Source organism: Lampetra planeri, chromosome 22 (assembly GCF_965212315.1).
Source record: "Lampetra planeri chromosome 22, kcLamPlan1.2.h2, whole genome shotgun sequence".
NCBI classification, from domain to species: Eukaryota; Metazoa; Chordata; class Hyperoartia; order Petromyzontiformes; family Petromyzontidae; genus Lampetra; species Lampetra planeri.
In genome coordinates, this window is record NC_136128.1 from 7,468,540 (window position 1) to 7,494,235 (window position 25,696).

Genomic DNA, 25,696 nt, shown 5'->3' on the forward strand with positions numbered 1-25,696 from the left:
AACTATCCCTCTGGTTCACCCTCTAAATTCTCCAGAAAAGGATTTCTCCGGATGTTCTGGTAACGCCCTCCCACACGAAGCAACAGAAAATCGGCCGGTCAACGCCATCACAGCCGAGCCCAGTCAGAGTCCAGAATATCAGCAGCAGCAGACGACAGCTGGATGTAATCGGGGGAGAGCATACGCTACTCAACTCATCTCTCAGCGACGTGGAGGGAAACGTGAAACGTCGGATGTGCCGTATAACAAGCGGTGCAAACCGAAAACACACGGGAGAGTCATGCAACACAACCGCAAAAAAACTCTTCAAAATGATAACGCTCTGGATTCAAAGAGCACGCCAAGCTGAACAAGCCAGCCCATTAAAGGAGGCTCCGTTCTTACCGGGAATTTAACTTGTACAAATACATTCAAATATGCAAACTGCCACGTGCATGTGGGAGAGCTTTTACGCCCACGCACCACGTGTTCTAATGCTCATAGAATAATCTCATTAGTACGAGGCATGCCCAGTTTTTGTGCGTGTTATAAGAAATGTCTCTTCTTTTTTTATAACTTTATTACAGATATGGGTCTGGGTGAAATATGTGGTGAGCTTCGTGGTCACCGGAGTCGGGGCTTCTGTACCTTTCGGGAAATCACGTGATTTGTCCCGCCGATGGAGATACGCAACAGACGAACGTGAGATTTTCTGACCATTATACCGGTAGGAACCTCCTGGTTCCACCAGCCCACAGGGGATTATTGTGTCCGTCCCTCCGTCGTGCATCCAAAAATGGGAGGGGTGGGGCTGGGTGGAGAGGGGAGGGTGGGGAGGGGCTGGGTGGGAAGGGGAGGGTGGGGAGGGGCTGGGTGGGGAGGGTGGGGCTGGGTGGGGAGGGTGGGGCTGGGTGGGGAGGGTGGGGAGGGGCTGGGTGGGGAGGGTGAGGCTGGGTCGGGGGTGGGAGGGGTGGGGCTGGGTGGGGAGGGGCTGGTCACCCCGTGGTGCCCTTATAAAACTCAACGTTTAACCTACTCACGCCGGCTTGTGCCCGCCCTCACAGTCGGCCATATTTGCGGAATACACCACGCCGCCGTTGACCCTGGCCATTGACCGAGCAACCCAACGTTCCTACCAGCTCCCTCCGCAGGAATGTGTTAGTGGCCGGTCGGGTGGCATCTGGGGGTTGAGCGAGCGGCTCGCGATCACACAACTCTACGAGGTTGCGAATTCCAATTGTGGTCATCCGTCCCGGGCCAATAAAGTAAAATAAAAGTATCAACCATGGCTGATGCGGATAGTAACTGATGCACAAATAGACATTTTAAAACTCTCCAGGAGTATTGGCGACTGCGGTTATCCAGAACAGACCGCACAGGGCATAGCGACTCAATTGCCCCGTCCCACCAATGCGAAGGAGATACATCACAGCGACACAAAAAGTCAGACCGCCCCTCAAATGTGACGTCACAAAGCTCTGCCCTTCCCCCCCAAAATGAAACGTGCTTCAAATCGCTGTAAACTATTGTCATTGTAGTGCGTATTTAATGTGGCGTTGCACTCTGATGTTGTATATTTATTTAAAGTTGCGCATTTTGATGTGACGTCACATTTCTCAACCCCCCCCCCCCTCGTCACACATCGTCACAAATATCTGACCCCCTACCCCCAAGGTGCGTGACGTCATTTATGGACGGCCCCTTATCCGCGTGAGCAGCTTCAGTTCTCCGTGGCTGTCAATGCGAACCGAGTGGACCGAACTCCACATCAAAGTCTCTCCACCCCACCACGCCACCCACCACCACCCACCACCACCACCCCCACCACCACCACCCACCACCACCCACCACCACCCACCACGCCACCCACCACCACCCACCACGACCCCCACCACCACCCACCACCACCACCCACCACCACCACCCACCACCACCCACCCACCACCACCCACCACCACCACCCACCACGACCCCCACCACCACCCACCACCACCACCACCCACCACGACCCCCACCACCACCCACCACCACCACCCACCACCACCCACCACCACCACCCACCACCACGCCACCACCACCACCCACCACCACCCACCACCACCACCCACCACCACCCACCCACCATCACCCACCACCACCACCCACCACGACCCCCACCACCACCCACCACCACCACCCACCACGACCCCCAAGTCAGTGAGCTCACATGGGAAGGCTCCTTGTAGCCGGACGAAGCAGCTGCCTGCCTCGTGTGATGAAACGTTCACACGGCGGCATGCCTCGAGTCAGACGCTTCACGTTCCCCTCGATCCCTCACGGATGTGTTGATGCCGTGGCCACATTCTGGGACGAGATTGACGTCACTCTGGTCTCGGGAAGTGGGGTGTTTTTCTTTTCCATGTTTTTTTTTTACAGAGCTGCATTGGGCATACATAACCACGTGGTTTCTTTTTATCCTTTCTGTTTAGCGTGCGATAGTAAAATCATTTACATCCCTATGTCAAGTCACTGTTGGATGAAGGCCTCCTTATGCCGTATCAGTCACCATACTTCACTTTTGCTGGTCGGTGTGGGTGGGCGAATTTGACGTTGGAGAGAGGCGTAGTCTCGGGTAAGATGTCAATGTAAGCGATGCTAGCCGTGGATGGCCGGACCCTTAAACCTCACAAGCTCAGCGGGGTTGGGGGTTTCATAACTTTCTCTCTCTGCGTGATCCACCATCCCTTGCCTCAGGAAGCGTGCTCTGTATGATTAATCATCTCGAATGACACAGGCACATTTGAACATACTTTGCGATTTTGTAATGGAGAAATGAAATGAATGTACCCGTCATATTTTTTATACAGTTTTCTTTAAAAAATATACATTTCACAGATTTGTTAGGGTAGTTCGCGCGTGTGCGTCGGGCGCATACGCGTTGTGTTGTTCTACACCGCGTTTACCCTCGGACTTTGCTCTGTCAAGCATCTCTCACGCAACACTTCCTGCCATCAATTTTGATTTCCTCCATGAACCCGTGACCTCCCCCTCCCATATCCCCCCCATCTCCACCAACATCTCCCTTCTCATTTCGCTCGACTCCCCTTCACGTGCCCTCTGCTCCAGCAACCAAGATCCCTCTGTAAGTCGACCTTCACTCAGTGGGGAGGTCGACTTCTTATCCCGTGCTGCCCCTGCAGTTTGAAACTCCCCCCTTCCCCAGCCTCCCGTGCTGTTGACGCCCTGCTCCTGTTTTAGTCCCAACTCTACACTGCTGCCTATCACTGCTTCACCGCCTGTTCTCTTTAAACGCCGATATGTAGAACGTGTGCTCCTCATTTTCCCCCAATAGGCATGGCCCACTGTTCGGGTTGAGCAGCTTGAAGTGCAATTGCATTTGGATGCTCCATAAACTCAAATTGTCTCGTGAGGCCGCAAGTAATCACGGGAAATTGCGTCTGAGCGCTAAATTCAGTTTGACGGGGGAGCTTGGGGTTGTATCATTTTCGGGCCCTCTCTGGACATTCAGTTATTTTCCTTGACTGTTCCACCCCCAGACACGCTGCGCGATGCCAAATGCTCCTCTGTTATTCACTCGGTTATTTTATCTCTGGTTTTTATTCCGTGATGCGTGACTTTTTAAGTTAAATCTCTGTAATAACAAAGTAAACGCATTTCATTTTGGGCATGTAATCGGTAGTCATGCACACGGTGATCCTATGACTTTAATTACCAAATTACACTCACGGGGTCTGTCACAGTGCTACAGTCTTGCGTTTCCCAGGTCAATCTTGCAAATGAGAGTATCCTGGTCTCTTGAGTTCTCACCTGGTTAAACAAGACGGACTTAAACCATTATAAGGCTTTTTAAAATATATTTTTGGGAGGGCTTTCAAAATCCAGGTCCCGGGCTACAGGCGCTAAAACCCCGGTGTTAATCCAGCCCTGCCCTGTGACCAGCATTTGGGACAAATGCTTCGGTCTTAATAAAAAAAAACACAGGATACGGTGACCTGGGGAGCATTGCGAAGTTTTTTTTTCTGGCACTGAACTGCATCCTAGACTCGGCGGGCGAGAAGTAGAATTCACTCGAACAGACGCGGCCCCAACTGGGGCAAAGTGCTCGTGAAATATTCGTCGTTTGGCACACCGGGCTCAAACTGTTTCCAGAGCTCGGGTATTTTATTTATTCGGGAGCGTTTGGCATGGAAATATCCTACACACACGACGTCACAAGCCGCGAGCAGACAGGGGCATTCGTTAAAATAAATATGCTCTTTGGTTTTACACGCGAGACTAATTCCTGCCCGGGCAATAACATGACTAATACATTACCTTTCAGTGGAAATTCCCACAGTGACGCCCAAGATAGTGGGATGGGCTGTGAGTCAAGACTGGATCAAACCAGGCTGCCCGCTTCAGAAAGCTCGACACATTCGTAAATGAATGGTCTTCAAGAGGGAAAACACATAAAAGGAGACATCTGGGCAATGGGTGTCTTTCACAGCACACTTTCTTCAGCATGATGGCCAATTGCCGATTATATATATATTTTGTTATTTTAAGACCACAGTGTTGTTGACAAGTATATTGAGTTTTGGTTGATTAATTATCATTGTTATTTGTGCGTGTGCACCACTGCCGACGCAGTATCAACCAAATCATTGAACTCCGTTCAGAGACTCCTCACTTAGCCTGGTACCCACTCTAACCCCACCCGCCTTCCTCGTGGATTCTCCCAAAATTGAATGCAGTTCACGAGCCATGATGGTGCAATTATTGTGTCCACATCCACGCACGCACTTACGCGGAGAGAACGCTGCTGAGAAACGAATCGCTGGGGAGCTGGAAGTCACGTGACGGAGCCACATGTTACCGACATTTTTTTGTGTTGCATAACTGAACGTCTAACGAGACCTGTACATTTTCGCTGGGAAAAGGTTGAATTGTCCCAAGAGGAAATGAGGAATGATTTGACTCATTGTATCCCCTCTTGGAAACCGCAGCAAAAAAAAAACCCATTTATCGCGGCAGTGGGTTTAATTTTAGTGCGGGTCAACGGAGGCCACGGTCGTTCTCTCTAAAATATTCCCAACCACTGCCCCTGATATTAACAGTGCCCTCCTCAGTGGCTAATCGTCCAGTTCCTTAACCAGAATGTGGATTCACTTATCCTCCAATCATAAACTGAGTGGGATGTTTGGCAAGCCTTCGAATGCCTGCATGTTATGGAAAGAGTGAATGCGGCGTGTGTGGGATGTTTGCCAAGACAATGTGGGCCACATTTGACCACAGAGTAAAAGGGGAAAAAAATAGACAGATACAGTGGTAAACGTTGGTAAGAAATACGCATGACTTAGCAAGATCGGCACACAGTTAAGCAAAAAAAAGCTCCCAGAAACATTGCATTGTACGGGCTGCCTCTCACTAACACGGAGTTTCTGGCAATGAGTGATTGAAACAAGATTTGTTTAATTTGTTATTTAGTGATACTTAATCTCACGGGCAGATACAATCAGGATAACCTAATGTTTTCAAGATAACAGCAGCTCTGCAAATAATCACAACATACACTCAATGATTTCACTTGGGACTGCGTGAATTCCATAATCACCCGCAGTTGAATAACTCTTCATCATTTCTAGAATTGACGTCTGAATTACAGTCGCTGGTGGCGGCTGTCTGACAATTTTTGTTTGGAGAATTCTTGAAAGAAAAACCCAAACTCAAATATTTTTTTCATTCAATAGGAATTCGAACCAATACATTTTAAACTTGCAACGCGCCGCGCGGCGTTCGCTCGCCCTCGAGGAGGAGAAAGAACGATTCTAGATTTGAAGCTTTCGTGACTGCAAGGATTCATATTCTTAGGTTTTTTAGGTAAAGTCATGTAGGTAATTTTTTTCAATTAATAAAGCAAATCTAGCTGTGACGGTCCCACCTGATGACGGAGACTTGTGTTGCCTCCGAAACGTCGTGATTTTTTTTATTTTATTTTAATTTGACTTTTATTCATTTTAATTTTTTTACCTACGTGACTTTACCGAAAAAACCTAAGAATATGAGAAAGGATGACTTAGAGGGTGCCACGAGGAAGCACAGACAAGCAGTGAGGCGGCAGCCAGGTGGTTAGTCAGCGCCGTGCTCTCCCCAAGCTCTGGGGTCCTCTCTATATACTAAGAGGTTACCGGCCCATTACTGAGTGTCTACACGAGTGGGAGGAAACCGGAGCACCCGGAGCAACCCGACGCGTGAGAGGGGGCAACGCTCTATCCCCTGCAGACGAAACAGGTGGAGTCCACGTTTTCCACTACTGCCTTTTGGCGAGCCAGGGTCTGGCACCTCGAGCCCCGCGCGAAGGAGGTTTGACAAACATTGTGCCATTTTCTTGGTTCTTTCGGTAAAGTCACGTAGAATGGAAATAATAAAATAATAAAAATAAAACATAATAAAATAATTCTCACGACGTTTCGGCCACAACGCAAGTAGCCGTCCTCAGGTGGAGTAGCGACAGACCTGTTCTCCACCTGAGGACGGCTGCTTGCGTTGTGGCCGAAACGTCGTGAGAATTATTTTATTATGTTTTATTTTTATTATTTTATTATTTCCATTCTACGTGACTTTACCGAAAGAACCAAGTAGATGAATCCCTGCAGTCACGAAAGCTTTAAATCGAAATTTGTGCCATTCACAAAGCCTCACATCTCACGATAACGATGTGTCATGTCACGTCACATCACGCCGGAACAGAGGGAGTCCACATTTTGCTGTACCGCCTTCTCCGGGCGAGCCCACGGGAAGGGAGTTTCGCACCATCTGTGCGGTGATACACCAACCCCTCGCTGGATCACAGGGCACGTGCGTGGTCACCATCGCTCGGGACGAGCTCCCCCCTTTATAAATATTAAAACAAAATGTTCCAGCAAAACTGTTTTGCTCTGCGTTGAGACAATGCTCTCTGTGTCGCAAACGCGAACCGGTGTGCACAGCAGCCTCGACGACGCCCCATACCTTGATCGGAATCACCTTTCGAGCGGCGGACATAGTGCATTCTGGGTTGTCAAAACGGGCAGCTGTTGCTATTGTCGCGGGCTCTATTGTCCTCGCTGTGGGTCGTCCTCCGTCCCACCCCCACCACCACCACCACCCACCCACCCAGGAGTGCCCGCTCTCTACGCAGGTAGCGGTCACTGTCTCGACCGCATGCTCGTGACCAGCTCCCCCGAGACAACATCTGTCCCAGCGGAGCCGAAGAAGCCCATGCTTTTGTAGAGCCCGACAATTCAGCACCCCCCACCCCCACCCCCCCGTGTGCAACACGCACGCTTCGAGGAGGGTAAATTTGGTGAACTAACGCGCACGCGATTCCACAAACGAAACCAAAACATAAATGTGGCATTCGAAGCGGATTGAAGGGCTTTACGGGAAATACAAACACAAAATACCGTATCTGTCGCCGGCGTTTGCCAAGGACGCTGACGATACGCCGTTGCACAATCCCCGCCGGTGCAACGCCTCCGTAATTAATCGCAAATGTTGCCCTGCGCGGTGGGAGCTCGAACCGAAGTCATTTCCACCGCGCGCGCGTTCGCTCACATATCTGCGGGGCGCGCACCGGGACTGGGGAGCTGGGACCAGGGCCGGATGAAGGCGCGGGGGGGGGGGCTTCAGGGGCTGAAGCCCAGGGGGTCTTCGCCAGCTGGAGGGGCCACCAGAGATTCGGTGCGAAGTTAATTCACTTGCGAATGCTGAAATTAATTTGTTGTTAGCTTTGTAGAAATACATTTTATTTTTTATTCAACTTTATTTTCCTTTTGAAAATATTACTGGGGGGCCTCACAGTACCCTGTAGCCCAGGGTGCCTACAACATCTTAATCCGGCCCGGTGTGTGTGTGTCGGGGGAGGAGTGGGTGGGCTACCACGCGATTGTCGTTAAACATCTGCCGCTTCTGACCTTCGAGGCGGCCAGACGACAAAGCTCGACGCCGAGAGAGGCGGGGCGAGATTTGACCACCTCGGAGCAGGTGCGGAGTCACGCCGCGCCTTGCGGGGTGGTGGCGGGGGGGGGTGGTTCTGGTTCTTTGTGGCCGTGAAGCTTCGCCTGGTGGAGCCTCGGGTTAGTTCAGTGAAACGTCTACGGTGGACACCGGTGCGTCACCCTTTCTCGAGCGATCGTAGTTAAGGGGCAGTTTGAGTCGCACGTATCAAAGTGGGCGAGCCAATCGCGACGGAAACAGGAGGACCGCTTCACAATTCTGGATAATTGGCTGATGAGGCTGGTGGTAATCATCATCGAAACGTCGAACTCGAATTGCAAATGTTGTGGGTTTTCTCTCCAACACGCGGGTGTGCTGAAGTTGTTACTAAATGGCACGTTTTGTTCACTTGACAAACGTAAATGGCTAACCTCATGTTTACACAATCTAACCCAAACAACGAGATAAGGCCCACTGAGATATAAAGCTCTTTTTCAGAAGCAACTATGTATCGATTAATCGATTACAGTCAATTCTTACACTCGCCGCTACATGCACCGAATGAATGGCCTTCAATTCGATCATCTTATCTTATATATATTTACATAGCGCAGATGATGATGACAATGATGTCATTCGATGAACACTCCTATAAATTTGAACAAATCTTTGTTATTTTTCCAGTTAAGGCAAATCGATGATGAGAACGACGATGATGACGTGTATGATAATGGCAATAATTGTTACGACGATGATTATGATGGCGATAATGATTTCAGTTTCACCTGATGGTCAATGACGACTTTGATGATGATGGTCAATGACGATTCTGATTCGTCATGATGACGATGATGATGACAGTGGTGTAATCATTGTCAGCACACTGGGCTTGCATTCCAGAGGTCGCCGGTTCCATCTCCCGAGCGCGACAGTTGAAACAATGGAGCAGGATGATCCACCCCACCCCCCACCTCCACCCCCCACCCCCCACCTCCACCCCCCACCTGAGTGTCCAGGTGAGTGAGTTTCCAGGTGAGTGAGTGTCCAGGTGAGTGAGTGTCCAGGTGAGTGTGCGTCCAGGTGAGTGTGCGTCCAGGTGAGTGAGTTTCCAGGTGAGTGAGTGTCCAGGTGAGTGTGAGTACATGTGAGTGAGTGACCAGGTGAGTGTCCAGGTGAGTGAGTGTCCAGGTGAGTTTCCAGGTGAGTGAGTGTGCAGGTGAGTGAGTGTCCAGGTGAGTGTGTGCCCAGGTGAGTGAGCAGATGGAGCCTCCCCCCTCCCATCCTCCCCTGTTCAGTTTCCGACTCTATCGAAGTCAAACACTTCCATGACTCAAAGACAATGATCCCACCTAGATCCTTAACAAAGTGCTGTTAGCGAGCACCTATTGAGGTCGGCACGGTACACGAGGGGGTGGGTGGCCAGCACCACGCTTGGCCGCTTTTGTCTCCCCAGTGGCGATGTTTACACAACGCACCAGGTACTCATTTGAGGCTGAGTCGACCTAGGGGAGGCCCAGGACCGGTTCAGATATTCGCCGCTGGTGTTGGCCATGAGCGGGAATCGAACTCGGGTCACCGGATTCGTAGCGCAACGCGCTAACCACTACCCCACCGCTCCCCTCGGTGACTCACACACCTTTCCTTACGCAATCCAGCGATGGGGGAGATAACACGACACGAGGCTCGGAATGGTAAACGCGTGGGGGTTGGTGGCAACATTTTTCCAATATCAGCGAAATAAACAACAACACAATAACCGCCATTCGCCACTAAGTGGCGGTGATGTCACCACGACGCTTGTGCCAGGCCATGTGCACGTTGAGGCCACGTGAAGTGTCGAACGCCCGCTGGCAGGAGGTCAGAGCAGGTGTCATGGGTCGACTGACTGAGATGACTGGCCGATGCACCAGCTGTGCCCCCTACTGTGCCAACTTGCTGTGTTTTAGCAACCCGGCGCTCCGCTCGTTGTTGTGAGCGTCGCTCCTCCGCCCTCCGCTGTTGTTGGAGGGCGACTGCCTCCAACTGCCCAGCAGCGTCCTTCACGAGCCTCCTCCACAGAGGTCGATCTTGACACCGCTGGTACCAGTCATCGGCAAGTCCACTCAGCTCCACGTCCTCCTGTACCACATCACTCCATCTCTTCTCTAGCCCGTGCCGCGCCCGTTTAGCCCCCTCGATCCGGCCGAACAAAAGCTGTTTAGGCATGCGGTGGCTGGGCATGCGGGCTACATGACCCAGCCAACGCAGCCTTGCCTGCCGGAGGAGCTCATCGATGGGACTTTGTCCAGATCTTTCAAGGATTCGTGAGCTCCTTACACAATCCAACCTGGTTAAACCAAAGATGGATCGTCGGCAGGCCAGCCTAAATGTTTCTAACCGGCGAAGATGTTCCATTCGGGGGGTCCACGTTTCGCAAGCGTAGAGAAGGGAGGGATTTTTAATCTGACTTCCTGTATTTTGTGCTGAAGATGCCTGACATTTTTGAGAAGAACAAGAAAAAAATCCTACCCAGTAGTGTCTAATTGCCAAATTTAGTTTGTGAATTGTTCTTCAACTTAATTGGTGCATTGTTAAACGCCTGTACAAGCGACAATTGAATTTGTTTGGCTAGGCGGAGGGTCTTAACCACACATATCGTTCGGCCAGATCGTTACTCTGTAGACTTACCCGAAACAAATCAACAATGACTCAAGATTATGGAATGCAAGTTTGGTAACGTGATGATGTGCGAAACCACGAAGGTTAAATTCACCAACAATCGCTGTCAGACGACTGTTAATGCTCAACACGGTTATACATTACACTTTCGTCGTTACCGAACTAACCTAATGTGGTGGAATGAAAGTAAACATTAACTGTTACTATGTTTAATGCCGTAATTAATAGCTAAACACTTACAGCCGTGTTCGTAAGCCACACAGTTTTCCCTCTTACCGTATTCTCTTGATCAGGGGACTTTTGGGAAGAAAACAAACTCCAAATTATATTCTTAGGTTTTTTCGGTAAAGTCACGAAGGTAAAAATTTAAAATTTAAATTTATAAAAGTAAAATAAAAATGAAATAAAAATCACGACGTTTTATTAATTTAACATTTTTACCTACGTGACTTTACCGATAAAACCTAAGAATATGAATCCTTGCAGTCACGAAAGCTTCAAATATAGAATTAAACTCCAAATGACATTTTAATCCTTTTTTAATTTGTTGCATGCTTGTCAAATTAATTTTTTTATTCTCATAGTTGGAATTTAGCCACATTAAATGCAAAACCAAATGTATTCTGAGAGTATTATTTTCTTTGGGCGCCGAGGTGGCGAGATGTTAACTACCTCGCCTGGTATGCAGGAGGTCGAGGGTTCGATCACTACCCCGACGCCTGCTGTATATTTGGAGTGTGCGTGTCTCTCTCTGCCCGTGGTCGCGTGGATTTTTCTCCGGGTCCTCCGGTTTTCCCCTCCACATTTAGAAACAGTATGCGTTTTGAGTATTTGACTGCGGTAAATGTCCACGTGACGATAAGCCGCTTCGTTGGGCTATCATTTGTGGCAGCCAGGTCGTTCCCGAAACAGAGCTACGTAGCTCAGTGGCCCTTTACCTGGTAAAATGAAAAAAAAAAATTAAAAAAATGTTCCCCTGTGTTTTCAAGCAAAAGTTAAGCGGTTTTTTTTTCACGCTAGTTGCCTGCCTTGAGTTTTACCCACCCAGCAGCATAGCAAGGGGCTGCTTGGTCCTGACTTACTTGTCTGCTTCTGCCATCTGCATGACAAAAGGCTCAGTACCAACAAGCAGCAGCCGTACTAACCATCTCACAACAACTCCTCTCCCGCGGCCCACCCTGGCTCCTCCCTCCCTCAACCAGTATATATACAAGGTCGGGTCTCTTGGGACTTCTCTTTACTTGATACAGCAATCGTGCTGTGACGGTTCCACCTGAAGACGGAAGCTTGTGTTGCCTCCGAAACGTCGTGATTTATTATTTTATTTCTATGATTTGTTGTATAATGTTTATTATTTATTTTTATTACTTCTTTTTTACCCACGTGACTTTACCGAAAACACCTAAGAGTATGAATTCTTGCAGTCACGAAAGCTTCAAATCTAGAATTAAGGGGTGGGGCTTAAAATCTGGAGAACACATTTGTCTTTTGGAAGATTTGCTCTCGTCTACATGCTCAAAATCATCTCTTCGACCAGACCACGTTTCTCTACCATCGCAATACAGGGGACGGATGTCACCACCAGCCGTTCAGCATCATCTTCCTGAAGGCATCTCCCCCCTTGCTCGAACAGCGTCTTCACAATCATCTTCTGGAAGATGGCTCTCCATTCGCAATACCGTATTCTCCACGATACAGGTTTTTTTGGGTTAGATCGCATAAATATAAATGTGTCGTTAAACCCGTCACCACCCGACACAGACAATTAGTGAGGTTTGTCACGTAAACAGAACATTCCAATTCGTCACTAGTACAGCACACCGGTGCGTTGAAGAGTAAATCCACAACATTTACAATCTGAGTACGACGTTTCGCCAGTAATTACAACTACCATGATCATTAAAAAAAACTTCCATGAAAATGGCCCCAAATTCTGAAGTGCCTCTTACTCTCCAGAGCATCTTGTAATGAATCCGCATTAAAACAAATGAGCAGCGTTTGATTTTGTCAAGTTTGTTCTATCTTACTCCGTTGCTAGAGGAAGACCCTTTTCCTTGGTCCCATCATACAGCAATGAATTGTGCTCACAGGCATTCATTCCTCTGGCATTGCCGCTATCCACATCCTTATAAAGACACGAACCATTGTCCCAACGCGTCACAGTTTCCGAGCCACTGTCAATCGCTCACAAAACTCACGATTTCGTCGTTGTCGTCTTGAATTCTCGAGTTTGGCCTTCCTTGCCTATCGACATGGTCAGTGCCGGATTAAGTTAGTGCGGGGCCTGTAGCATGATGTTATAAAAGGAGCCCTAAATGTAAAAAAAAGTAAATATTAAAAGACACATTTTTTATCTTCCTGGTTCTTTCGGTAAAGTCACGGAGAAGGGAAATAATAAAATAATAAAAATAAAACGTAATAAAATACAATTCTCATGACGTTTCGGCTACAACGCAAGCAGCCGTCCTCAGGTGAAGACAGCGTCCGTTGATTCGGACGCTGTCTTTCCGACAGCCATGTTCTTCACCTGAGGACGGCTGCTTGCGTTGTGGCCGAAACGTCGTGATAATTGTATTTTATTACGTTTTATTTTTATTATTTTAATATTTCCCTTCTACATTACTTTACCGAAAGAACCAGGAAGATGAATCCCTGCAGTCACGAAAGCTTTAAATCAAAATTTTACACATTTTTTACTTGCATAGTAAAGTGATTGTATGTTTTCATTTGCTGTACAGTCAGATAATACCATAATTGGCGAACCTTAAACACCAAGTCGTTCATAAAAGTCGAAGGCAGTATAGTACTATAGTGATAGAGCAAGTGCAGAATCATTGAACCGGGATTGATAGCTTGAAAGCATTTAGCGCAGGGTCCTTGGAAGTGCGGGGCCCGTAGCTACTACATATGTAGCTACTACAGATGTAGCTACTACACATGTAGGTACTACATATGTAGTAGCTACTTGTGCTACTGGGATAATCCGGCAATGGACATGGCCGATGCCAGAAAACATTAACGCCAAAATGGAAACCGGGGGCAGAGGTGTGTTGAACCGTTGATATGAACTGCACACACACACCTACACCTATAGCCTGTGATGTTTGTGGGGTGATTGTGTGTTTAGCTTGGCACCCTGACAGGAGATGAGCGTGATTACACGGCGGTTTAGCGGTTAGCGCTGCGCTGCGCAACGAACCTGGCGACCCGAGTTCGATTCCTGTTCACGGCCAACATCGGTGACAATTATCTGAACCGGTCCCGGGCCTCGCCTAGGTCGACTCAGCCTCAAATGAGTACTTGGTGCGCATGCGTAAGATCATCGCCACTAGGGAGACAAAGGCGGCCGGGCGTTGTGCTGGCCACCCACCCCCCTCGTGTGCAGTTCTGGCCTTCATAGGTGCTCGCTAACAGCACTTGCCCCAACAGTCTGTTAAGGCTATACGGGGGATCTTTGTCTTTGGTAAAGACCCACTTGGGTGTGAGCTGAAGCTCCCCTGAAACTTGACGTGCCCAGGTTGGGCCGCACGGGGTCAAAGTGCGCACGGAGCCGAGAGGCTGGGGTTTGAATCCAGCCGCCCGTGATGAAATAGTCGGGTTCTGAAGGAAAGCGAGTTTCATTGATCGTCGTCAGCCGAGTCACCGAAAGATAACGCGGTAAACAAGATGAAGATGTGAGCCGGCAAAACCAATCCATGAAGCGAGTCTCCGAGGGTTGTGAAGTCGAACGGGTTGACCGCTATCAGCTGGGTCACCAATGATTACGCACGCCCTGAAAATAATATACTCTGAGAATACATTTGGTTTTGCATTTAATTTGGATACATTCCACATGTAATATTTTTAGTATTATATTATTGGTTCTTTCGGTAAAGTCACGTAGAAGGGAAATAATAAAATAATACATACATATTTTTTATTTTTTACTTATTTGCCTTCTCTGGGACTTTACCGAAAAAACCAAGAAAATTAATCCCTGCAGTCACGAAAGCTTTGAATCAATTGTTTTGCATTGTTTGTCTTAACTGGCTGACCCACCCCTCCTGGACATATGTCAAAAAGAGCTTTATTGCTCATCGGATTCCTGCAGTTTCAATAAAAATGTTGATTCTGACATAGACATCCATACACCTACATTGAGACTCATAGACTTAAGACACCCCATACTCTTACACGGAGACCCATATAAAGATCCCTAGATCTACACAGATATAGAGACACTGTAAATAACCTTTTAATTTACTAGATAAGGACAAAGCGAATCTCTTTTTCAAGGAACGCCTTGGGTTTCAATAAGTTCTGCAAATAAATAACATAAATTCCAATGTAAACACAGAGATCATTATAGCCAATACAATGAACCACGTGTGCTTTTGAGTAAGGCCAGGTGGTGTAAAACTAGCACGTGGCCTATCCTAAAATCAAATTTGGATCAATTCCCAACGTGTACATAAGTATGGGCAGACATTTCTTGTGTGTTTAGTTTGTTGCCCTTCCCCCGCACCTCCGATTAGCGCGAAAGAAGTTCACCAACACACATGCATGCCCGACGCAGCATTGCCAACCATTCATGCAGCAGTGGATCGGACAAAGGGCCGTCATCATTGCCATCGTCATCGTTGTTATTATGTATTTCACGTTGTGCAACCTGTGCGCGTTTACGTGGGTCGTGCCCTCGCTTTGTACGGAAACCATTCGGGTAAAACCCCGCAGTAAAGATCACGCATTGAGATCTTAATCTCAGATTCCCGTGGAGTGGGAGTTGGGGGGTGGAGGAGTGGGTTACTCACGCTGCTAATTCACCTGTGGCTCGCTTGACTGGCGGCTTACACACATCTGGGGTCGGCGTGGGGTCAAGCAGAGGTCTGACGCCCCCTGCCTCCGCATTCAGAGGGCCCTTGGCTCCTCCAACAGCTCGATGCGGGGAAGGAGGTCCTCCCCTGTAAGGAGCTGCAGAGAGTCCCTCTTGAACAGGGGTGGGGAATCTTTTTTCTGCCATCATTCGCGGGCCATACAAAATTTTCAAATAAAAAATTAGGCCGTTATATTTTTGTCGAACATTTCATTAACTCGCCCCTAATGTGATGGCTGGAACTGCTTCTCTTTGGCGAGGCGTGTGATGATGTTAGCTGGTATTGATGATGTTGCTGCTACTCGCAACTGCTTTTCCAGGTTGGCTCCGAGATGTATTGAATTTCGAGTCCCGCCTGCGGTTGCCTTGGCAGAGCCAAACCAGATGATTTCGCGGGCCTCGTACGGCCCGCGGGCCGGACGTTCCCCAGCCCTGCTCTTGACTCTAGAGGACCAACTCTTATACGCTGGCCAGACATCTTGTAAAGGGTGGCAGCGCCCACACTCGACATGATGTGGCGCACCTACTGTACTTATGCAGCTGGATTTAGGGAAGCTGGCACCCTTGATTTCACTCCTATATTTTACCACGTAATGGTCACTGAGCATCGATTTGAGTCAATTCTTGCACTCGCACTGAATGATTCGAATCGCAGGTGTGGGGAATGAATGTCCTTCAATGTGATCATATTATATCTTATATAAATGTGTATCGTGCAAATGATGATGATGTCATTTGCTGAACACTACTTTAAACTTTAAACAAAGATTTTTTTTTTTTATTCCAGGTAAAGGCCCACTGAGCTACGTAGCTCTTTTCAGAAGTGGCCTGGCCATCACAAGTGATTGCTCAACGAAGTGGCTTATCACGTGGATATTTATAGCAGCCAAATACTCTCAAACGCGTGATGTCGGGTTGGTTATAAATGTCGAGGGAAAAACCAGAAGACCCGGAGAACAATCCACGCGACCACGGGGAGAGAGAGAGAGAGACACGCAAACTCGAAATATACAGCGGGCGTCAGGGTCGGCATCGAACCCCCGACCTCCTGCACACCAGGCGAGGTAGTTAACATCTCATAGCCACCGAGTTGTCCAGAGCTTTCGGACCGTCAATAGTCGCATGGGAACCGAGGGAGGAAGGGGTAGTGGAGAGGGAGGTGTGTGGCTCATGGTCACAAGTTCGGAATCCAAATCTTAATCTTTTATTTTTATCCTTAAGAAATCCGATGAGCTAGGAAGCTCTTCCCCCCCCCCCCCCCCGCACAGATGTCCAGCAGGGGGCACGGCGGAAAGAGGAGCACGTGGCTCGGAGAAGAAAGGCAAGTTCGAGAGAGGGTGAGTCTGACTGCACAGATAGTTACAGCAAGTGGCCTTGGGCAGTGCCGGATTTTACCCGAATGGTTTCCGTACAAAGCGAGGGCACGCAGGTTGCACAACGTGAAATACATAATAACAACGATGACGATGGCAATGATGACGGCCCTTTGTCCAATCCACTGCTGGATGAATGGTTAGCAATGCTGCGTGTGTGTTGGTGAACTTCTTTTGCGCTAATCGGAGGTGCGGGGGAAGGACAACAAACTAAACACACAAGAAATGTCTGCCCATACTTATGTACACGTTGGGAATTGATGCAAATTTGATTTTGGGATTGGCCACGTGCTAGTTTTATACCATCTGGCCTTACCCAAAAGCACACGTGGATCTCTGTGTTTACATTGGAATGTATCTTCTTGGTTCTTTCGGTAAAGTCACGTAGAAGGGAAGTAATAAAATGATAAAAATAAAACATAATAAAAAAATTCTCTGAGACGCTGTCGCCTCGACAGACCTGGTTTTCACCTGAGGACGGCTGCTTGCGTTGTGGCCGAAACGTCGTGAGAATTATTTATTATGTTTTATTTTTATAACTTTATTACTTCCCTTCTACGTGACTTTACCGAAAGAACCAAGAAGATGAATCCCTGCAGTCACGAAAGCTTTAAATCGAAAAATGTAATTTATTTGTTATCTATTTGCAGAACTTATTGAAACCCAAGGCGTTCCTTGAAAAAGAGATTCGCTTTCTAGATTTGAAGCTTTCGTGACTGCAAGGATTCATATTCTTAGGTTTTTTCGGTAAAGTCACGTAGGTAAAACATCAAAATTAATGAAAATAAAATAAAACAAAAATCACGACGTTTCGGAGGCAACACAAGTCTCCGTCATCAGGTGGGACCGTCACAGCCGAATTAGCTGCAGCTAACGTCGTGATTTTTGTTTTATTTTATTTTCATTAATTTTGATGTTTTACCTACGTGACTTTACCGAAAAAAACCCTAAGAATATGAGATTCGCTTTGTTCTTATCTGGTAAATTAAAAGGTTATTTACAATGTCTCTATATCTGTGTAGATCTAGGGATCTCTATATGGGTCCTCGTGTAAGAGTATGGGGTGTCTTAAGTCTATGAGTCTCAATGTAGGTGTATGGATGTCTATGTCAGAATCAACATCTTTATTGAAACTGCAGGAATCCGATGAGCAACAAAGCTCTTTTTGACATATGTCCAGTAGGGGTGGGTCAGCCAGTTAAGACAAACAATACAAAAAAAATGTATTTAAAGTTTTCGTGACTGCAGGGATTCATTTCCTGGGTTCTTCCGGTAAAGTCCCGTATAAGGGAAATAAGTAAGTAAATAAAAATGTTTTTTATTTTATTTTATTATTTCCCTTCTACGTGACTTTACCGAAAGAACCAAGAATATAATGCAAAAAATATTACATGTAGAATGTATCCAAATTAAATGCAAAACCAAATGTATTCTCAGAGTATATATTTTTTCAGGGCGTGCGTAATCATTGGTGACCCAGCTGATAGCGGTCAACCCGCTCAACTTCACAACCCTCGGAGACTCGCTTCATGGATTGGTTTTGCCGGCTCACATCTTCATCTTGTTGACCGCGTTATCATTCGGTGACTCGGCTGACGACGATCAATGAAACTCGCTTTCCTTCAGAACCCGACTATTTCATCACGGGCGGCTGGATTCAAACCCCAGCCTCTCGGCTCCGTGCGAACTTTGACCCCGTGCGGCCCAACCTGGGCACGTCAAGTTTCAGGGGAGCTTCAGCTCACACCCAAGTGGGTCTTTACCAAAGACAAAGATCCCCCGTATAGCCTTAACAGACTGTTGGGGCAAGTGCTGTTAGCGAGCACCTATGAAGGCCAGAACTGCACACGTGGGGGTGGGTGGCCAGCACAACGCCCGGCCGCCTTTGCCTCCCTAGTGGCGATGATCTTACGCATGCGCACCAAGTACTCATTTGAGGCTGAGTCGACCTAGGCGAGGCCCAGGATCGGTTCAGATAATCGTCACCGATGTTGGCCGTGAACAGGAATCGAACTCGGGTCGCCAGGTTCGCAGCGCAGCGCAGCGCTAACCGCTACACCGCCGTGTAATCACGCTCATCTCCTGTCAGGGTGCCAAGCTAAACACACAATCACCCCACAGACATCACAGGCTATAGGTGTAGGTGTGTGTGTGCGTGCAGTACATATCAACGGTTCAACACACCTCTGCCCCCGGTTTCCATTTTGGCGTTAATGTTTTCTGGCATCGGCCATGTCCAGTGCCGGATTATCCCAGTAGCACAAGTAGCTACATGTGTAGTAGCTACACGTGTAGTAGCTGCACGTGTAGTAGCTGCACGTGTAGTAGCTACACGTGTAGTAGCTGCACGTGTAGTAGCTGCACGTGTAGTAGCTGCACGTGTAGTAGCTGCACGTGTAGTAGCTACAGGCCTCGCACTTTCAAGGACCCCGCGCGAAATGCTTTCAAGCTTATCAATTCCGGTTCAGTGATTCTGCACTTGCTCTATTACTATAGTACTATACCGCCTTCAACTTTTATGAACGACTGAGTGTTTAAGATTAGCGATTTGTCGTATTATTTGGCTGTATGACAAATGAAACAAAAATAATTACTGTACTATGCAATCTTGATTTGAAGCTTTCGTGGCTGCAGGAATCCATACTCTTTGGTTCTTACGGTAAAGTCACGTAGGTAGAAATAAAATAATAGATCACGACGTTTCGATCGCAACAACAAGCACTATTATTTTTTCGATGCAAGTTAAAAATTTGTGTTTTAATATTAGTGTTTTTTTTTTTAGGGCCCCTTTATAACATTATGCTACAGTCCCCGCACTTGCTTAATCCGGCACTGGCCTTGGGCACGATTGCGTGTGATGGCATGATGGTCGATGGATGAGACTGCTAAAGGAATGGCAGCCAAAGGCGGGGAACGCGTCCCAAAGGTCTGAGCGCTGCGAAGGTGGAGCGGAGAAATCGGCGAATGTTCAGCGGCGAGATGGACTGCGGCTTGACGATAACGAACTTATTACGCAACTGACAAAAAACAGGACTTATACTGGTAGGAACCACCTGGTTCCACCAGCCCACAGGGGATTATTGTGTCCGTCCGTCGTGCATCCAAAAATGGGAGGGGTGGGGCTGGGTGGAGAGGGGAGGGTGGGGAGGGGCTGGGTGGGGAGGGTGGGGAGGGGCTGGGTGGGGAGGGTGGGGCTGGGTGGGAGGGGTGGGGCTGGGTGGGGAGGGGCTGGTCACCCCGTGGTGCCCTTATAAAACTCAACGTTTAACCTACTCACGCCGGCTTGTGCCCGCCTTCACAGTCGGCCATATTTGCGGAATACACCACGCCCTGGCCGTTGACCCTGGCCATTGACCGAGCAACCCAACGTTCCTACCAGCTCCCTCCGCAGGAATGTGTTTGACGTCCCAGGAAGACTTACACGATGTCCCCCAGGACAGTTGTGATTCATAAAGAGGATGTCCTGGGGGGTGGAATCCAGGACAGGTGGCAATCATCGTCTGGGTGGAGGGACGTCTGTGTATCCTGGCAGAGTGGAGGACACATCACGTCGAGGTGTGGTTTTTGTTGCGTGTTGTTCTTGGGCAAGTCCCAGCAAGTGAACCCCCAGGGTTGGGTGAAGGTGAATTTGTGTTGGTCGGGTGACTGGGTTCTTGTGTGAAGTCTGCTTCTGTGCTGGTCCCTGCATCATTTAACTTTGGCGAGTAATGACTCTCTATTCTTGAGTTCTTTCGGTAAAGTCACGTAGGTTAAAAAAATAAATTAAAATTAATAAAAGTAAAATAAAAATAAAATAAAAATCACGACGTTTCGGAGGCAACACAAGCTGATACAGCAAGCGTGCTGTGACGGTTCCACCTGAAGACGGAAGCTTGTGTTGCCTTCGAAACGTCGTGATTTTTTTTTTGTATTTTACTTTTATTAATTTTAATTTAATTTTTTACTTACGTGACTTTACCGAAATAACCCAAGAATATGAATCCTTGCAGTCACGAAAGCTTCAAATCTAGAATTAATGACTCTCTGTCTTTTTGTGTTTTGTTTGTTGGCCTTCCCCCGCACCTCTAATGAGCATGGTTGGCTACGTGCAGTGCGTAAGAAGCTCAGCATCGATTCACACGTTAAAACCGGTCCTATTCGTCACGATACAAGAATCAGTATTTACGATGAATATCCGAGCTTACGTAGAATCTTTTGCACGGATTCACCCCCCCCGCCCTCCTGGTCGCTGGTAGACTGGGAGGCAGGTGGCACGTGACCGCCAGCCGTAGCGAAAGCGATACGTATACTGGACGTGGTGTGCCGGGTGTAGAAATATTTAGTTTGGCGAATTGTAAAAAAAAAAACTACTTAGGCTAAAGTTATGCGAATAAACTTTTGAAATGACACGGTGATATTGAGGTAAAAAAAACACAGACCATTGAGTCGTGACTTAAAAATCGATGTGGTCCGTTGCCTCGCCGGGAAAGTGAATGGATCTTGTTGTAAATGGAGTTCGTGAATATGGCAGCAGTCTCGTCGCTGCTGCGTTGAGTGACGACCTTTGGAACAATTCCTGCCGGTTGGTAGAAAACAAGATTTAAAAAAAAACCACACAACCAGAGCTGGCCAACCGTTCCATGCAGAGAGTGTCTATGGATACAACTTGGAAGAAAAAAAAACAACAACCCGCAACTGTCCCGATTCGCCACTCGGCGAGAAATCCTAACGGCACTTTCATTATTATTATATTCTTGGTTCTTTCGGTAAAGTCACGTAGAAGGGAAGTAATAAAATAATATTAATATAAAACAATAATTAATAAAATACGTGACTTTACCGAAAGAACCAAGAATATGAATCCCTGCAGTCACGAAAGCTTTAAATCGAAATTTAACGGCACTTTCATCATTGACCCCGCGTGTCTCTGACGGAAAACAAAACGCGCATCGTTGTCGCATTTCTGCCGGCAAGACAATCTGCGCGTATCCAGTAGCTATGCGCGGCCGTCGTCACGTAAATGCACGACCGTTTCGTGTCGGCCCAAATTGCCCGTGACTTTGTTTCACAAGAGGAGGTCAGTCTTTGCCCTGGTGAGCCCACACATCTGGGCAGTGACCTGCAATGGCCAACGCTATGACTAAGAAGCTCCAGTACGTCCGAGGCTGTTTCTACGGTTCATATACATACGTGAACACACACCGGATTTTGTGACACTTGTAAAAACATTTTTTTTTAAACACGATTGTTTATCCTGTTTCCAGTAAGTTCTGGTATGAGTCTCGTGTAAATCAGTTGTTGTTTTGCTCTGGTGAGTTTGCACATTCCCATCACCCAGCAATTCCATGTGGCTGCCGTCACTGCCTCCAGATCAGAGCTGCTCAACTCAATGGGGCCTTACCAGCTGAGATAATAAATACAAGTTTTTTTTGGGGGGGGGGGGGGTTAGATCGCGTAAATATATAAATGTGTGTCATTAAACCCGCCACGACCCGACACAGCCAATTAGTAAGATCTGTCACGTAAACAGAACATGCCAATTCGTTACTAGTACAACACACTGGTGTGTTGTTCAAGTTCAAGTTCATTTATTAGGTATAGCCCTGTGAGCCATTCGGCTCTTGAATCGGGTGCAACCGCAACAAACAAAAAAACAAAAACATGAACAAGAAAACATCTTAAAGTGAATATGTGCAGACTATGTGTTGGAGAGCCAAGCCACAACACAAACCTTACTAATTGGCTGTGTCGGGTCGTCGCGGGTTTAATGACACACATTCATCTTCTTGGTTCTTTCGGTAAAGTCACGTAGAAGGGAAGTAATAAAATAATAAAAATAAAACATAATAAAATAATTCCCACGACGTTTCGGCCACAACGCAAGCAGCCGTCCTCTTCTACGTGACTTTACCGAAAGAACCAAGAAGATGAATCCCTGCAGTCACGAAAGCTTTAAATCGACACATTTATCTATTTACGCGATCTAACCCACCCCCCTCCCCTGTATTATGGATGAAATTGGTCGCGAAAGCCTCCGTGTTAAAATGAGATAATAAAGTTTGAGTCACAAAATGCATTTCTCTCTTTTTGGAATGATTCTGAGAATGTATCTGTCGGGCTTTTGCTAGCGCACTCTTAAATCCTTTGTCCCATCGTCTTCGTCATCCGCCCTTGTTTGTGATCCACGCTACAAACAGGTCGCACGCAACGATCGGAAACCTTCCTCTTCAATAACAAAAAGTGGCAATACGATTTCTAGCTGAATGGTAAATTGGAACAGTTTTTTCTCTCTCTCTCTCTCCAAGTTTTATCCATAGAGACTCTCTGCATGGATTAGTTTGCGAGCTTAGGTTTTTTTTTTACTTGTTTTGTACCAACCGCCAAGCATTGATCCAAACGTTGGCACTCAACAACAGCAGCTACGAGACTGCCGCCTTACTCACAAACTCCGCTTCCAACAAATCAATTCACTTCCCCCGCACCTCCGATTCGCGCGATTGGCTACGTACGGTGCAGAAGAAGTTCAACAAACATTGATATGTGGCTTCTCATGATCACATTCAGTTACAGTAGACTCTCGATTATCCGCGTGCGGTTTATCCGATTTGCGGATTAACCACGCACCTGAGATTTTGACATAAATGGATAACTCGTTAATTTCACCATAAGTCGAAATTAATAATCAAAAACAGTTAGACATTGTTCTTCTTGGAAATGTTTATTACAAGTCAAGTTCTTAAACGGAACAAATATCTTCTTGGTTCTTTCGGTAGAGTCTGAATGGCCATTCAGACGCTGTCTTTCCGACAGACCTGTTCTTCACATGAGGACGGTTGCTTGCGTTGTGGCCAAAACGTCGTGAGAATTATTTAATTATGTTGAATTTTTATTATTTCCCTTCTACGTGACTTTACCGAAAGAACCAAGAAGATGAATCCCTGCAGTCACGAAATCTTAAAATCGAAACGGAACAAATATGTTGCTCCGGTCAATCTGAAATCCACGTGATCGCCCCTGCAGTACAGTAATTGCCAGAGGTGGGACAAAGTCATTGTTATGCAAGTCCAAGTCGAGTCGCAAGTCATCAAATTCATGACTCGAGTCTGACTCGAGTCCAAGTCACATGACTCGAGTCCACATCTCAGAGGTGGGACAAAGTCATTGTTATGCAAGTCCAAGTCGAGTCGCAAGTCATCAAATTCATGACTCGAGTCTGACTCGAGTCCAAGTCACATGACTCGAGTCCACACCTCTGGTAATTGCATATATTTACAACACTGGGCAGAGTTGTATTGATGTTGATTGACGCGGCTCAGCTATCCACTTCGTGGGCAGAGTATTCTGTGCAGGAGCATGAAAGTGTTATCACTGAGTATGCGCAGTGATAACAAACTAAATTTTATTAACTTTAACATAATTTATACAAATTTTCGTGGTTTTTGGCATAGAGATCCGCGGAAAATGTATATATTTTTTGATTATCCGCGATTTTTTATTATCAGCGGCCGTCCTCCCCATCATTAGCGCAGAAAATCGAGAATCTCCTGTATTTAAAAGCTTGTTCAGGACGTAGTGCATTTTGGATAACTGAATTCTGTAGAATTATAATGAAGATAAATTTCGAAAACGTCGTGAGAATTATTTTATTATGTTTTATTTTCATTATTTTATTACTTCCCTTCTATATAATGAAGATAGTTTTCATCCATCGCAAAAAGTTCATCAACCCCAGAGGACTTGAGAACTGAGTCAAGGCTCAACTGGAAATCAAAATCACGACCATCCCATGACGAGCAGCACGCATCCCATCCTCTTGCTCCACCCAGCCAGACCTTCTCACGAACAGCTTTCGAATGTACCGTACCCTGCCACGAGGCTAACGTGAGTTGGCAAGAATCAGAATTTGTTCCTGACCCTCCTCAAGGTCGACTCAGCCTTAAACAAAACGTGCTGTTCCGGCCTCTCCGTAGGCGGTTCGCTCGCAGCACTTGACCCCAACGGGCTGTTAGAAACTACCATGGGGGGTGGATGGGTGGGTGGGGGTCTTTGTTTTTGTCTTGTATCCTATATACGCGCGCCGCTTTACAATCGGCAACCGACTATAAATAGATATTGCTTGAAACAATCTGCAACACAAACACTCGGGGGCAGGAGTTCGAGAGACAGTGTCGAGGTGAGGCGGTGGGGGGGGATGGACTCCTGCCAAGATCTGTCCCGAGAAGAGCGAGCTTGCATTGAAACCATTCCCACTTATCCTCCAAGCTTTGCCAAGGAATAGTGGATTAAAAGACACACCACACGCACTGGCGCACACGGCACGTGACATCCCCTGGTTGGAAATTGACGGTAGAATCCGCTATGGAAATCGAGTGCTTGTTAGGTGCAGGGCCGAGTGAGGGTGACACAGTCACGCACGAGGGCTAAAGGTCAGGGAGGGGAGTATTTAAGATTTGTAACGGTGTTGAATGCAGCGGCCTCTAGTGGCTGCAAGGGATCAAACATGAACGTTTTGCGGCGCATGGGACGCACAGGGACGCCTCGACTTGCGAACGAGTTTGGTTCCCAGAGGTCTGTTCGTAAGTCGATTTGTTCGTAAGTCCAAACTTTACTCCTGTCGATTCACAAACACGTTGTACGGCGTGTACACTAAACACGGGCAATGGCTTTACAAGTTGTATAATCTCCTGTAGCTGTAGATGCCACTTGTTCTCCATGTTCTGCAGATGTAGATGCCACTGGTTCTCCATGTTCTGCAGATGTAGATGCCACTGGTTCTTCATGTTCTACAGATGTAGATGCCACTGGTTCTCCATGTTCTGTAGACGCCACTGGTTATTCATGTTCTACAGATGTAGATGCCACTTGTTCTCCATGTTCTGCAGATGTAGATGCCACTGGT